Source organism: Crocodylus porosus, unplaced genomic scaffold (genome assembly GCF_001723895.1).
Source record: "Crocodylus porosus isolate Cpor-Errol unplaced genomic scaffold, CroPor_comp1, whole genome shotgun sequence".
NCBI classification, from domain to species: domain Eukaryota; kingdom Metazoa; phylum Chordata; order Crocodylia; family Crocodylidae; genus Crocodylus; species Crocodylus porosus.
In genome coordinates, this window is record NW_017728931.1 from 52,612,561 (window position 1) to 52,625,966 (window position 13,406).

Here is a 13,406-nt window from a genome sequence, read left to right on the forward strand (position 1 = left end):
ACAACGGCCGCTAGATGGCGCTGCGCGGCAGCCTTTGCGGAGGGTAAGTCGGGCGGGGCGGGGGCGCCGGGCCCTTCCCCCTGCCTGGGGCTCTCCCGCCCTTTGTGGGTGCCTTGCTTTCACCCCCTCCTAGCAGGGCCTGCCCTGGAGCAGAGAGGTGAGGGCTGCTTTGGCAGCAGCTGCGGTCATTGCGAAAGGCAAGACTGTTTCCCCCCGCCCCTTGCTGGCCTGGTCTCCCAGGGCACCTCCAGGTGAGCCCTAGGGCCAGGCTGGAGAACAGGGCAGGGAGCAGATGAGCTGAAAGGCTGGAGGTTTTGTCTGGGCTCGGCAGGGCCTGCCCTGCTGTGCCCGCTCCTGGCGTCCTGTTGCACGGCTGGAATGGTCTGCTGGCGATGGAGCCAAGTAACAAGTACGTGGCTTGGTCTCTGTTACCAAGCATGCAGAGATGGAGCCTGCCAGCCCACATGCACCAGCACTGGCCGCCCTGTTGTTCAGTCAAGTGCAGAAGCGGGGCAGGGGGCAGAGGTGCTGGTGGAGAGGGGCAGGAGCCAGGAAGGGGACACACTGTTCTGCATGTCCCAAGCGCAACATGAGGCCGCCCTCCTTGCCTCTGTGTTTGTTGTGCCTTTTCCTTCCTCCTCTCTCGTTCTGTCCATCTGCCCACTTCCTGCTGTCCCTTGGCTTTCCTGGACCTTTGCTACCTTTTCAGCATCTCAAGGCAGTGGAGATGGCTAATCCAGCCCTTCCCCCTCCTCCCCTCTGTGCCTCCCTTTTCCCTCTCCCTGGCACAGTGTAACTCCCTTGTGGCAGGCTCTGACCTTTCCTCTGCTAGTGTAATAGAAAGACAGACACCACTGCAGGGGGAAGGGGAGGAGCTGCCTCTGCCCCCCTCTCATTAGGAAGCCTCTGGTTTTAGCTGTATGTTCCTTTCTGTCCTATTTGCTTCCTTCGTGCTCCTCTGTCAGAGGTGGACTCTGCAGGCTTGCCCCCCTTCTTGGAGGGACTCCTAACTCGCTGGCCTGCTGGCTACATCCTAGAAGAAGGAAGGGAGTAGCAAAGGTGCCAGGAGTCTAGGTTCTGCCAGTTGATGTGGGGAATGATAAATAATAGACAGAGGCCAACTGTTAACTTGTTCACCTGGAAGCCGCAGAGGAATGAGAGAGACGTGCAAGACGGCCGACTCAAACGAGAGAGAGACGTATGTCACTGAACCCAGTTTTACACTACCTTAAATCTCATTCATCTGCCTCAGTTACGTTCATTTACTTGATGATAAGAACAGAAGCAAACCCAATGTCTGTAAGTGTGTACACACACAGACACACATGCACACATCAACAGGGATCCATGTTGATGTTTTACATATTGATGGTGTGTGCACTAGGATTTGTGTGTACTTGCATGTGTACTACACCAACTGCACCCCAAACGCCCTGCAGAGACTAGGCTGTATGTACCAAATCAACACCTGTACCTTAACATGCATCTGTGTTGGGATTTTTTTGGGTTTTTTTTGTTTTTTTCTTTTTGCTTGGCCATGCCTCTACATGGTGGGTCTCTATGTGGGGGCAGGCATGCATCTGGGTGTGAATGTGCATTGTTTGAAAGTCTCCTTGGGTCCCTGTAGGTAGGTATGTTGAGGCAGGAGAGATGTGGCAGGTATGAGAAGGGGGGTCCTGGAGTTTAGTGATGTTCCCAAGTGTCTTCAACAGCCCCTGTGCCTGGGGAAGGTTGTTGCCACGGTGCCTGCACCCTGGGGCTGTGGCTGTTGCTCTTGCTCTGCTGAGCTGTTCCAGAAGAGTGCTGGGCGGGAGGCAAAACACAGCTCCACTTGATCAAATGCCAGGCCGCATTAACACTCACTCTGTCACAGCGCAGCATAATTAATATTTGATTCCAGCAAATGAAGGAGGGCAGAGGGGTTAAATGGGGTCACTGGCTGGGGAGGTGGCAGAGGGACTGTTTCCTGTGCAGCGCAGACTGGTAGTGCTGGGAAACTTACCTAGGGGGAACCCGCAGCCGCTTAAAGATTTCCCCTCTGGCCACCTCCCCTGGCCCTCCCTGTAAGCCATGCTGCTATGGCAACGTCCCTAAATGGTCTGCATTAGTGCTGTAATGACACAAACAAGCTGGGACCAGCAGCTCCAAGGGGAGGAGACAGAGAGCTTTTCGCCCTTGGATCTCTGCTCTGTGGGGCTCTAGGGCAGAGTGCTGGATGCTGGGCAGTGGGGGTGGCAGTGCTGTGCATACTGGTCAATGGGAAGAGGGGAGCAGCAGGCATGATGCACAGGTAGGGGAGGGGGAGCTGGGACGTGTCCTGTGGGGCTGTCTAGCTAATAATGGTGCAGAGTTAACCTTTAGTGTGAGTATTGCCATGTAGTGAATGATCAGGAGCCTTGGGAGCTGCTGCTGGTGGTCCAGTGGTTAAAGTGGCTTATTAGCCTCTTGGAATGATTTCCATGAGAGTGAGGATGAGGAGGACACAGATCCAGATTGCAAATACCCTGGGGAGCAATTTAGGCTTCATCTTCTCAGCATCTGCGTGCGCAACGCACAGCCATCAGCAGCTCCCCGCTGCGCTGCCCTGTCAGCCCAGTAGGGGTTGAGTGCTGTGAGCTTCGCTGCAGTGGTGCCCAGCAGAGGCGTCCACTTCTTATTGCTTTAAGCCACCGCCAGTCTTCCTCACAGCAGCGCTTTGCCTCTGCTGCCCCTGCACCCACTTTTCATGACCTCTTGTCATAGGAGCTGTTTTTCTAGCTTGTGAGGACCTTGGGTCAGTCTTTTTTTCGGATGAAGCAAATCCTGTGCACTTTACTATCCTGGAAAGCCAGACCACACATGTGCTGCTGCACCCATCAAACAAGCTCTTCCCTTTCAAGCATTGCCAGCCTGTGGCACTTGTCTCCCAAGGGAATATCTAACAGATTAATTAGCGTTTCCCTTTTTGTATCATGGGCTTTGCTGAGACATCCCAGCCAGGTGTGATGAGCCAGCTGCACAGTGGTTACCATCCCTCCAGCTTTTGCTTTCTGCAGTCCCCAGAGGGGTGGGACTGGTAGACCAAGAGTCATCACAGGTCAGCGAGGGTCTATGCAAGGTTGTACTCATTTTCTGGACTGTCTCTCTCTCAGCCTGGCCACTTTCTTCTCTCCCAGCTGTGATTCCCACCCCTCCATCCCCCCCACTTAGACGTCATGTCACTTTCCAATTGAAAAGCCAAATGAAATTTCCAGGCGGTTTGCAGCTTTTATGATTCACTTGTTTGCTTTTCTCCCTTTCTCTCCTTTTTTTCTTTTCCTTTTTAATTTATTTCTCACTCTCCCTTCACTTCTGCCAGCTGCTTGCTTTGAATTTAGTTTGGATGAAGGGCTGGAGAAATTAATTTTCTGCTTTTCTATTTTATATTGAGCAGATATAGGGTTTTTTTCTTTTTAATACAGAAGTAAACGGGGAAGCCTTGGAAACATTTTTGTAACTGTACTCCTTTCTGCCTTTTCTTGACTATCTGCCCCTCTGCTGAAAGGATGTGATAATTGCTTACTAGTCTCTTTCTGATCCAAACAGTTGAGTGGAAACTCTTGACAGCATTGCTGGTGACTGAACGTGGCTGCAGTGTCAGAGCAGGCAGGGATGATGCTAGGAAGCTGTCAGGGCATCAGGGCCTTGATGGTCCACAGAAGATCATTCCATGTGCTTGGCCCCTGATGGGGTGCTGAGGTGAGGGAGTGTGTCATGGACTCAGTGCTGGGGAGGGGTAGCAGGTACTTCTTGGCTGAGCTGGGACATGCTTTGGGAGTGAGGAAACTTGTAATGTAGCTTGGATGCTGGATAAGGGAGTGTCTGCTGTGTCTGAGCTGGTAGGTGGAGGTGGTGGGGGTGCATGGGTAGGAAATTAATGTTGTAGCTGAGGTATGTCGGGGACCTGGATGAGGAAGCTCATGGAGTGGCTGGATGGAGGTGGATTGTTGAGGCAAGAAAGTGCACAGCCTAGCGAGGTCTGAGAGGAGTGGTGCACATCATGGTTTTTTGCTGTAGGAAGGATGTATGACTTCGTAGCTAAGGAGGGCTGAACTGCAAGTAACTTCCAAACTTAAGTGGCCCAAAGATGTCTAGACTTGCATGTACATGGATGTGGGGTGTGCTTGCGGGGCCTATTTTGTCAAATGTGGTATGGCGTGCGCGTGCTACCTTTTTGAAAGAAAGAAAGAATCGTTTATCTCAGCATTCTAATTGTGTCCCATTAAAATGCAAATTTGGGTTTATGCATTGAAATTGTCAGTAACATCGCCATGGCAACTGGAGTTTAAGGGTGGGGAATGGGAGGAAGTGGGACTGTGCATCTCTCCTCAGAATCCTTATCAGAAGTCCAGGGAACCAGGATCCCAAAGCCCTTGTAGAGAAGACCCGTCCCCTTTACCCTGAGGCACTGCTAAAGTTCTTCTAAGGAGCCTGGGAGTTGTGATCCTGGAACAGGCCATTGAGCCCCATGATTTAGTAGGCTGTGTCCAGTGTGAACCAGTGCTGGGGCCTTCAGGGGAAGGTGAACTCCTCCCATCTTCCTTTGCTAATGCATGTAGCCAGGTGGTTGCTCTCTGGGGACGGGGACGTTCCTGAAAGCTTCTGTACTGAAGCATAAGCTTTGCTGGCACCAATTAGAAGCGACTAGTGTTTGTAACGCTGTTCATCCTCTTTTAAACTCCCAGCCAGATCATCTACCTCGATGACCTCCTGCAGCAGTGAGTTTCACACTTCAGCTGGTCTCTGCGTACAGTGAGTAAAGTATTTCCTTTGATCCTTTCTTAAGGCCTTGCTGTCGCCCTCTATTCTTGTATAACAGGGGCAGGTGAGAAGATGCAAGAGTTCAGTTCTCACTGGTTGTTTTAAACGCTGCTGTTGGATCCCCTTGAGCTTGTCTGAACCTTGCTTCTGAACTGTCTAGGCATTGCTTTAAAATTGTGATGTTTTGAAGGAGCTGGGTGGGGGGTGGGGGAAGAGGTGAACCATGAGTAAATCACTGTGCTGTAAAAGAAGAAATTGTGCATCTCTGCTTTGGTGGTTGACAGAATCTAATAACTTTGGCCAATAAAGCACGAATCATTGATTCACAAATGGGTCCTATGTGTCACCACATCTGTCCATGTGATGTCCATCCCTGCCCCTGTCTTTGTGAATGGCCTCACAGTCCATCCGATGGCTTGCTGCAGTGCTGGAATGTGTGTGTCCCGTCCTTTGGTTCAGAAGTTGTCTTTGCTCATGAATGTGTAAATAATAATAATAAAAAATGTGATCATAGACAATTTGGTCAGGGTTTCCTTTGTAGTACCAGGCTTCATTGACTTAGGATGGACCTAATGCTGGGGATCTATAGAAATCTTTAGTGAAACAGGGCAAAGTGATACATGCCAAGAGTGGGTTTGCAGCTTCATATGGGGAGACCCCAGATTCAGCAATGGGGAATCTGGGGTCAAGCACTGGTGTGCAGGACAACTACTCTGTTTGGGAGAGATGGTCGCCTTTCCTTTTTATGTTTCTTCCAAGTGCTCTTTTGGTTTCCTGCACTGAGGTGCAGCTACAAACAGGGTCCCAGTTTTTCTCCCCAGCTGTTCTGCATAAAACATTTCCAATGGGGGGAAGGTCAGGCATTCCTTGTGAGGTGCAAAGGTGATGCTTTCCTGTCTCCTAGAGCAGGAAAGGGCATGAGAGGATTTGCTGCTTCGTTCTTGTGTACACTGGAGTGGCTTTTAAGGCCTTGCCAAGGACCCTCAGCCTCCTGAGAGGGCTGTGTTTATACAAAGAGTATGCAGGCTAGTGAGTGAGGATCTAGAAACCTGGGAGATGGGGTATGTGACTCTTGTCACTGCAGATCATCCCTGTCCCTGCCTTAGGAAGGCGGCAAATGCTTGCTGGGACTTGAGGATGGGAGAAGGAAAGCCTGAAAAAGAAGGCTGGAAGCAGAGAAGGGAGGAATAAACTCTAAGACAGGACTGTTCAACCTATGGCCCATGGGCTGGATTCAGCTTGTGGAGCTCTTTTATCTAGCCCACTGGGCTACCAGCATGACTGGGGAGTAGCCTGCCCCAGAGTCTGGGACCCTTGAACCCTGGTGGACATGGCAGTAGGAGAACAAGCCAGGGCTGACACAGGTGGTTTACCCAGCCACACTGCTTTAGCCCTACCTTCCTGGCCACCAGTCCCTGCCACATGCTCAGCGCTGGAGCTGCCGCTGTGACATAGGGTCACATGGTCCAGCTCCAGCCTGCAAAGGGTTATATCCTCTGACTCTGGCCTAGGGCACAAGGTGAGTTTGGTACCCCTAATCTAAGAGTTAGACACAGTAGGTGAAGAAGCAGCTGGTGGCATCATGAACTGTGTATTCCTGAGTTTGGCACAGCAGGAAGAGGTGCAGAGAAGACGGAAATGCCTGGATCAGCCTCGCTGGGAGAGGTGACATCTCACCAGACTCATTACTGTTGTAACTGATTTGATTAACCCTCAGAAACCGGCTGGACAACAGAAAAGAGAAAGCAAAATACATCAGAGGAGGGGAGCTGGCTGCATGTTGCAAATAAATTGCGTTCTAGAGAGAGCTCACTGATAAGCTTGAAGAGGAAAAGAGGGAAAGAGATCAGGAAGGAAAAGTGAGGGGGCAGAAAAAGGGCAAGGTGTTATCACTTTCTGTAGATCTCATATGCATGCACATATGCACACACACTCAGATGCATAAACACGCATACATACTCAGACACATGCATGCACAGAGGCATGCGCTTACATACTGAGACATACTCGGAGACATGCATGCACACACTCAGATACTCACTCATATACACATGTGTGCTGAGACACCCTCAGACACATGCACATAAACTGCTCTTCTCTCAGCAGCCGTGAGAGACTTTCAATTCCCCCGGCATTATCCCAGTGACACTCTGTTTACTCTAGCGATGAGCCAGGCATCTCCAGCCCAGAATTGCTGCCTGGCGTTATTGCTCACGATTCTCAGCTTGTGCTCTCTCTCTTTACGTCCCGTTCTTTAAGAGAGATAGCTTGTGACATACTATTTTCTCTGCAGCACACTAGGACAGAACTGAGATTTCATTTCTTACCTGGCTGGGGTTTTGTCACGCATAGAGATTTAACTCGCTGAATTGGGTGGGGTTTATAATCTACGTAATCCATCCCTTCCCTTCCTTCCTTCCTTTGCATAATCCTAGATTATACAGTCAAATGGGAGCAGAGGAGAGGAGAGTTTAGGAGATTGGGAGCCAGCTTTGGTGTTTGCTTTAAGGTCATCAGTTCCATGTGAAAGGAGCTAGTCCAATTCCTGCTAGGCAGGTGCATGTGTCTCAAACTCCTTCCGTGTGTGCAGAACTCACTGGGGTGCACCCCCTTCTTGGCAGTTGTAGCGGAGAGGCCAGGAACTGAATATGCACGGTGGACTCCCTGGTTAGCCATGATACTGACTGGTTGTGTCGGGGCCTTCAGCAGATTCTACTGGCACAACACTAGCTTGACACCTGCCCCTAAACTGCACAGGGAGCAAGCACTGACTGATGTGGCTGCCTTGCACAGCTCCACTGCTGACCATAGGCTTGACCTGTGTGTGCAGTAGTTTGCCTTCCTTCCTGGACCCCCTCTCTTCTGGGCATAAACACTTAACTCATGGGCTGCTTTCCTGCCTCCCCTTAGGTAGGTATTCTTCATCCTTGGGGAAGTTGCAAGACAGGCTTTGCTTGTGGGATTTGGATTTTGAGAATGGGGTTTCCCTTGCTGTTTTCGGTGGATCTAAAAAAGCTCTTGGGGGAATACTTAGCACCTGCTTGGAGCTTGGTGGCAGTCAGCGGGGGTGTGTTTGCATGGAGCAGAGGGAATGATTCATTAAGCCCCCCTTCTATCCCCCATTTTTTTCAGGTCCCCAGACTGCCTCCCACACCATGTCAGGGCATATTTCTGCTGACGGGTTGCTGCTGACACTCACTGTACTGAGATTCCAGAGAGGTGACTGGGCTGTGGCATAGATTACATAGGACAGAAGGGCAGTGGCAGACGGGGCTTTGGTTTTTGAGGATTTAGCTTGTCTGCCACCCTGGCTGCAGGTGGTGTAGTTTAGGGGAGTGGGAGATGAGCACCCTGCTCTTTTTTGATTGACAGAGATGAGGTTGAAATGAAACAGCACAGTATGTCTGTGCCATGTCCTGGCAGGGGCACTTCTTAGCACACCCCATTCACCCCGCTAATCCAAATGAGAAGTTGCCTTGTATGTCCCTCTTGGGTTGCTCTCTGACTCCAGCACGCTCAAGTGAGTGGCTGTGGAATGGCTGCTTCACTGCTGTGTTTCTGAGGCTGGAATATGTGAGCCAGAGTAGATGGACGAGCATGCCTCCCAGGACAGGCTGGAAGTGCAGTGTAGACATGCCTGAGTTTCCTCATTGCCCTGGAATGCCCGGCTGCTGAGAGGAACAACCATCAGGCTCTGCAGAGTGATGCTGTGACTCTGAGCTGGGCCTTGGGGTAGAAGCCCAGGCAGAATCGGGAGGAACGTCACAATATCTCATCAAGCCCCACCATCCCCTCTGCAGCCTATTTCAGGCTTTTCTAATAGAACCTTGATTGAGCCTGACTCGTTTTTGTGCCATCTCCCATGTAACTAAATCATTAGCGTAAATTAAATTTCAGTTATTTTTTAAATCGGCAAAAGTAGCACTGTTTAATTGACAGTAGTTATTTCAAATGTTACAGTAATGAAGCAAATGTGAGGTGTGCTGAGAGAGGGTTATGATTGCTGGCTCAGGGTGGGGGGAAGGGAAACCACCTGGCTTTTCATGTGATGAGGAGCAGACTGGTTGTGAAGGCACAGTGGGTAAAGTCCTAGTTGTGCTTTACCTTGCTCCATCCCAACAAGAGGAAAAAGAGCTCCACTCCCTGCAAAAGCCGTGCTGTGCTGCAGGGGTGCCTTTGCCAGCTGTCAGTCTCATGGAGGGAGGAGTAGGCACTAGAGCCTTGTTAAGGAGGAGTGTGGGCTCAGTCTGGATGTTGTCTGGGGAGGGGCTTGGTGGGACACTATTAGGACTGATGGAAGTGCATGACCTGATGCACTTAGGGACCTGCAGGCAAAGCAGGAGAGATTGAGGGCCCTGGATCTCTTCAGCCTCTTCAAGAGAAGGCTGAGAAGTCATCTTGCGGCCGCCTACAAATTCATTGGCGGGGACAGCAAGGAATAGGAGATGCTTTGTTTACCAGGGCACCCCTACACTGATGTGAATTACACTGGGATCAGAACAGACAATCATGCATCTATCTTGGGGAAGGAGGCACTCACTGTGATATAGCAAAGGGGAGCAGGTCTCAGCTTATATGTTTTTACCAAATGGCTACTTCAGGATGCTGGTGGGCAGACAATATGTAAACCAGTGCATCTTACACCAATGGAGTTTTGCTCCTGTGTTCTTCAAATTAGGCAGTTACTCTTGTTCAGAACTCTGTGTGATGTCTCTGCTCCTTTTTCTACCCTGGTATAGTGCTGATTTTGTTCAAGCACTTTGCTTGTCTGCACCTTGGGGCTTGTTTTTTGAGAGCACAGAGTATCCTGGCCCTGGTAATCCCATGGACCACGTACAGGGGGTATTGGGAGACCCTGGTTTTATGGAAAACTACTCAAATGAAGAACAGTGCTATGAGCACTTTTGCCTGGTTTGCCTGTCAGGTCTTGATGGAGAACAGGTGCATTTGCCCAAAGGCACAATCCATTCATTCCTTTTCCTTTAAACCAGCAGGATGGGGCTGTCCAGGCAGCAAACCTGTTTTGTGTTCCATTAAACAACAAGAATCTTGGCAACAGGATTGTCTGGAGCCTCACTTCTTCACTTCCCCCCTCTGAACCTCGGTTACTGTCTCTGGGAAATGCTACCTGTGACCTCAGCCATCATACCTATGTCAGCTGTGCAGGCCAGGAACACCTGGGGCCCCCTCTCTTCCAGTGACACATCTTGGGCATGTTCTGACAGATAGTCAGGACTCATTGTCTCTCTAAGAAGCTAGGAAAATAAGCTTGCGTCTGAATCCCAGGTGCAGAGAGGGCCTGCCTGTCACAGGCAATTCAGCTACTGCATTGCATGGTGATGTTGTTTTTATTCTGCAGGCTATTTTGCATCTCCCTCTCCTTCCCAACCCTAGCCTCAATCCTGAGTGTTTTAAAGCAACGGTTGGCTGTTATGCCAATGGCACTGTACTTTTTGGATGTGTATGGATATTGGGGGCAAATTACTGAATCAGGGCAATTGCCTATGTTGCATGAGAGTAGGCTCTGTCCCTTTATGAGCACTTGGTGTGCAAGGGGAGTGGGCAGGCTGTACCATACCAGAGAATGGTGCAGCCTTCCTCCAGTACCCAGGAGAAGGAGCCCATTGGGGGTCACTGAGGGAACAATCCAGGTGCTCAATGAAATGCATGGACTGTGATTATCCTGGTTCTTTCATGTGTGCCAATGTTCAGGGATGGCTTGTCTATGAGTCTAAGCCCAAGATCTCTGGAGAGGCATGAGTTTGTACTGCTAGAACTAAAGTGGTTGGTTCTCACGTTCTGTGGCCATAGCTATGTAGGTTAGGAGGTGTGAAAAGATCACATCCCCCTAGCTAGTACAGTTTTGCAGGTAGCCCTTCTCCCATCTGAATGCAGCTATGTTGACTGATGAGGGCCTCTTGTGGCTGGTGTTTTGAGGAGGTGAAATAGCAAAGATGGTAGAAAACCCTATCAGCTGCTGTATGTTGTGTAAGGAGGCTTGGCCACCATAACTATTGATAGCAGAGCTACAGCAGCAGTTGTCCTGGAAAGCAAATAAGCCCTGGGTCTGTTGTACTAGGGTCACTAGCAGTCTTGTAAAGCTTTTGTGTGGTCAAAGAGACGCATTGATTGGTGTAGAGTGATCAGAGTAGGGAAAATGCATTTGGTACATAAGAGCTAGTGGGACAGTCTATCCCTAGGCTAAGAGTTGTCCTGAGAATTCCTGCCTCCTTCCGCCTATGACCAAAATCTAAATTTGATCCTGTCTACCCAAAAGGAAGACGTTTCCACATGCCTATTTGTGCCTTTCACCTTCCTTTAACCTCCATCAGATTTCTGCTGCTCCAATGGGATCCTCTTGGAATCCCAGAGGTCTTCTTTATACCATGTTAGCAGTAGATCTCAGGGAAAATGTATTTGAATATGCCCTACTTACACCCCAGTCATCTGAGTCTTTGGACCCACTCCAGAGCTGGAGGTTTGCTTATGAAACTGTGCCAGGATCATCTCCAGTGAGTCAGAAAGTAGGTGCTGGCGATAAGCCCTGAGCAACCTCACAGGGAAACTTCTGGCTTTGGAGCAGGTCAGCAGACCTGAGTGGGGAGCATGGGCCTCCACCACTGACTCCATGTAGACAAGCCTAAGGACACTACTTGAGGTTTAACTGCAGGGTGGAAAGTGCTGCAGTATGCTTTCTGGGAGATGTTCACAGTAATGTGGGAAGGCAGGCAGACAGGTCTAGAAGTGGATGGAGTTATTCACAGCAGGGATGAATTTGGCCTAATCAGATCTATCAAATCTGCCTGTACAGACTATCAAATTTCTTGTATGCCCATCGTCAAAGTATTTGCCACAAGAAATTGCTCCCGATGGTGCTAGGTTCTGTATACACGGCTGGTGGGCTCCATTCCACAGACCTCCAACAGTAATTGATGCATTCACTGAGCTAGAACTAAGGAACTGGGACTCGGGGATGTTTTGGTTTCTAATCCCAATTGAGCTACAGGCCTGCTACGTGGTCTCTGGTAATCCAACCAAGTGTGATCCTCTTCTTTGGAAGGGGAGACACTGAACGGAAGAAACAATATAGCATAGTCTTTGGATACTAGCAGCATTTGGAGAGTTTCGCAGCAGCACCCTTGTTTCAACATTAAGTCACGGATTTTCAGAGCATGCTGCAGTTAAGAATCCCTGGCCTGGCCTGTATTTCAGTACCACATTTGAGGACAGCTCCTCAGGCAATTGCACCTATTCTAGAGGAAAGGATAAAAGTACATCTTTGGTATATATTTGAAAAGAGATTTTTTTCACTTGCTTTTTGGTACTTTCTCTCCAATTAAATAGTTAGGATGTCTAGGTCAAATAGGGCGTGTGCTGGTTTACTAGTGAAACCATCGCTGTGACGGTCTGTGGGGTGAGCCTGGGACGAGCCATATGAAAAGCAGAGGGTGAGTGTTGGAGTGGGCAAGATAGTTGGAGGAGTGAGTATAGGGAAAGGCCAGGTTCTCAAAGTAAGTTCCAACAGGATAGAAAAATGTGTTGTTTTTTTCTTAACGTAAGAAGAGTCAAGTGCCTTGTCCAGACTCTTACCAGGGCCTTGGCTGCAGATACTGTGTTATGATAACTACAACTGTGCCAGTTGCTCTGTACGAAGGAAGCAGAAATTTGCCATTGGTAAAATCAGTGGCAGATTAAAGCAGGATCCTTAGATTATTCAGTTCTGGACCCTGCATAATGTGTAGGCTGTATCATTTGAGAACATGAGTGACTGAACTCCAAGATGGGACTGCTCAATTCATATTGTCACGTCAGGAGGTCTACTTGCCTGCCTCTGTGCCAAGTCAAGTGTTGGATGCTCAGCCCCATGGTTTGGTAGCAGGAGGATGAAAAGTCACTTGGTAGATTGAAATCCTTGGTGCTGTGAAGCATTGGGGTCTTGGTTGTTGCTGGGACATGCCCACCCCTTCATTGTTCAGTAGCTGGGTTCTCCCTTGGTCATGACTTGTTTGACTTTGAGAGGTGGCCTGTCATGCTCTGCCCCAGGAGCAGGTTCATCTTCCTCATTAATAACCAGACAGATTAAAAGAGCAGAAAATGACAAGTGAAATGTCTCTCTGACACCTCTGATGGAGTGGGTGAGCTGGATCTTCAGTGGAAAACCTCCAACTCCCCAGGGGTTTCAAGAGCTGTCACAAATATGATGGAAATGGACAGGTTATGCTTAAATTGATGACAGTGCAGTGCTCTGAATGTGGGGAGTGATGGATAGGTCTCTCTGGAAGACAGGAGAGGGGCGAGAGATACTGGCATCATGGCATGAAAGGAATGGAAGGACAGCCATTCCCTTTTATTTTTGAAGAGGAGTTTGGGAAAGAAAGAAGTTCTTTGGTCTCCTGATGGGCACTGCCATTCATAAGAACAAAACCCAAGGAATAGATGCAAGGGAACTACAGCTGAATGACTTTTATAGAGAGATAAGAGGGGGCTTTGAACACAGAGCAACAGAAGAAATCCTGGGTGAAAGGGAGAAAGACACAATCCTATGTGAGGTAGCAGAGATGTAATAAAAGAGGTGGCCTGGTTTAGTCTAAGACTTTTCCAAGACATGGACTGCATCCTCACCCTGC

At 49.5% G+C, this 13,406-nt stretch overlaps 1 long non-coding RNA gene across 1 annotated transcript in view; it reads left to right on the plus strand.

Moving 5' to 3' along the window:
• The window catches only part of LOC109316701, a 59,947-nt gene that overhangs the window by 5,959 nt on the left and 40,582 nt on the right, over positions 1 to 13,406 (plus strand). Inside the window, exon 2 of the long non-coding RNA XR_002102897.1 lies at positions 4,704 to 4,770. This is a non-coding gene — a long non-coding RNA (uncharacterized LOC109316701). The remainder of the gene's footprint in view (positions 1 to 4,703; positions 4,771 to 13,406) is intronic.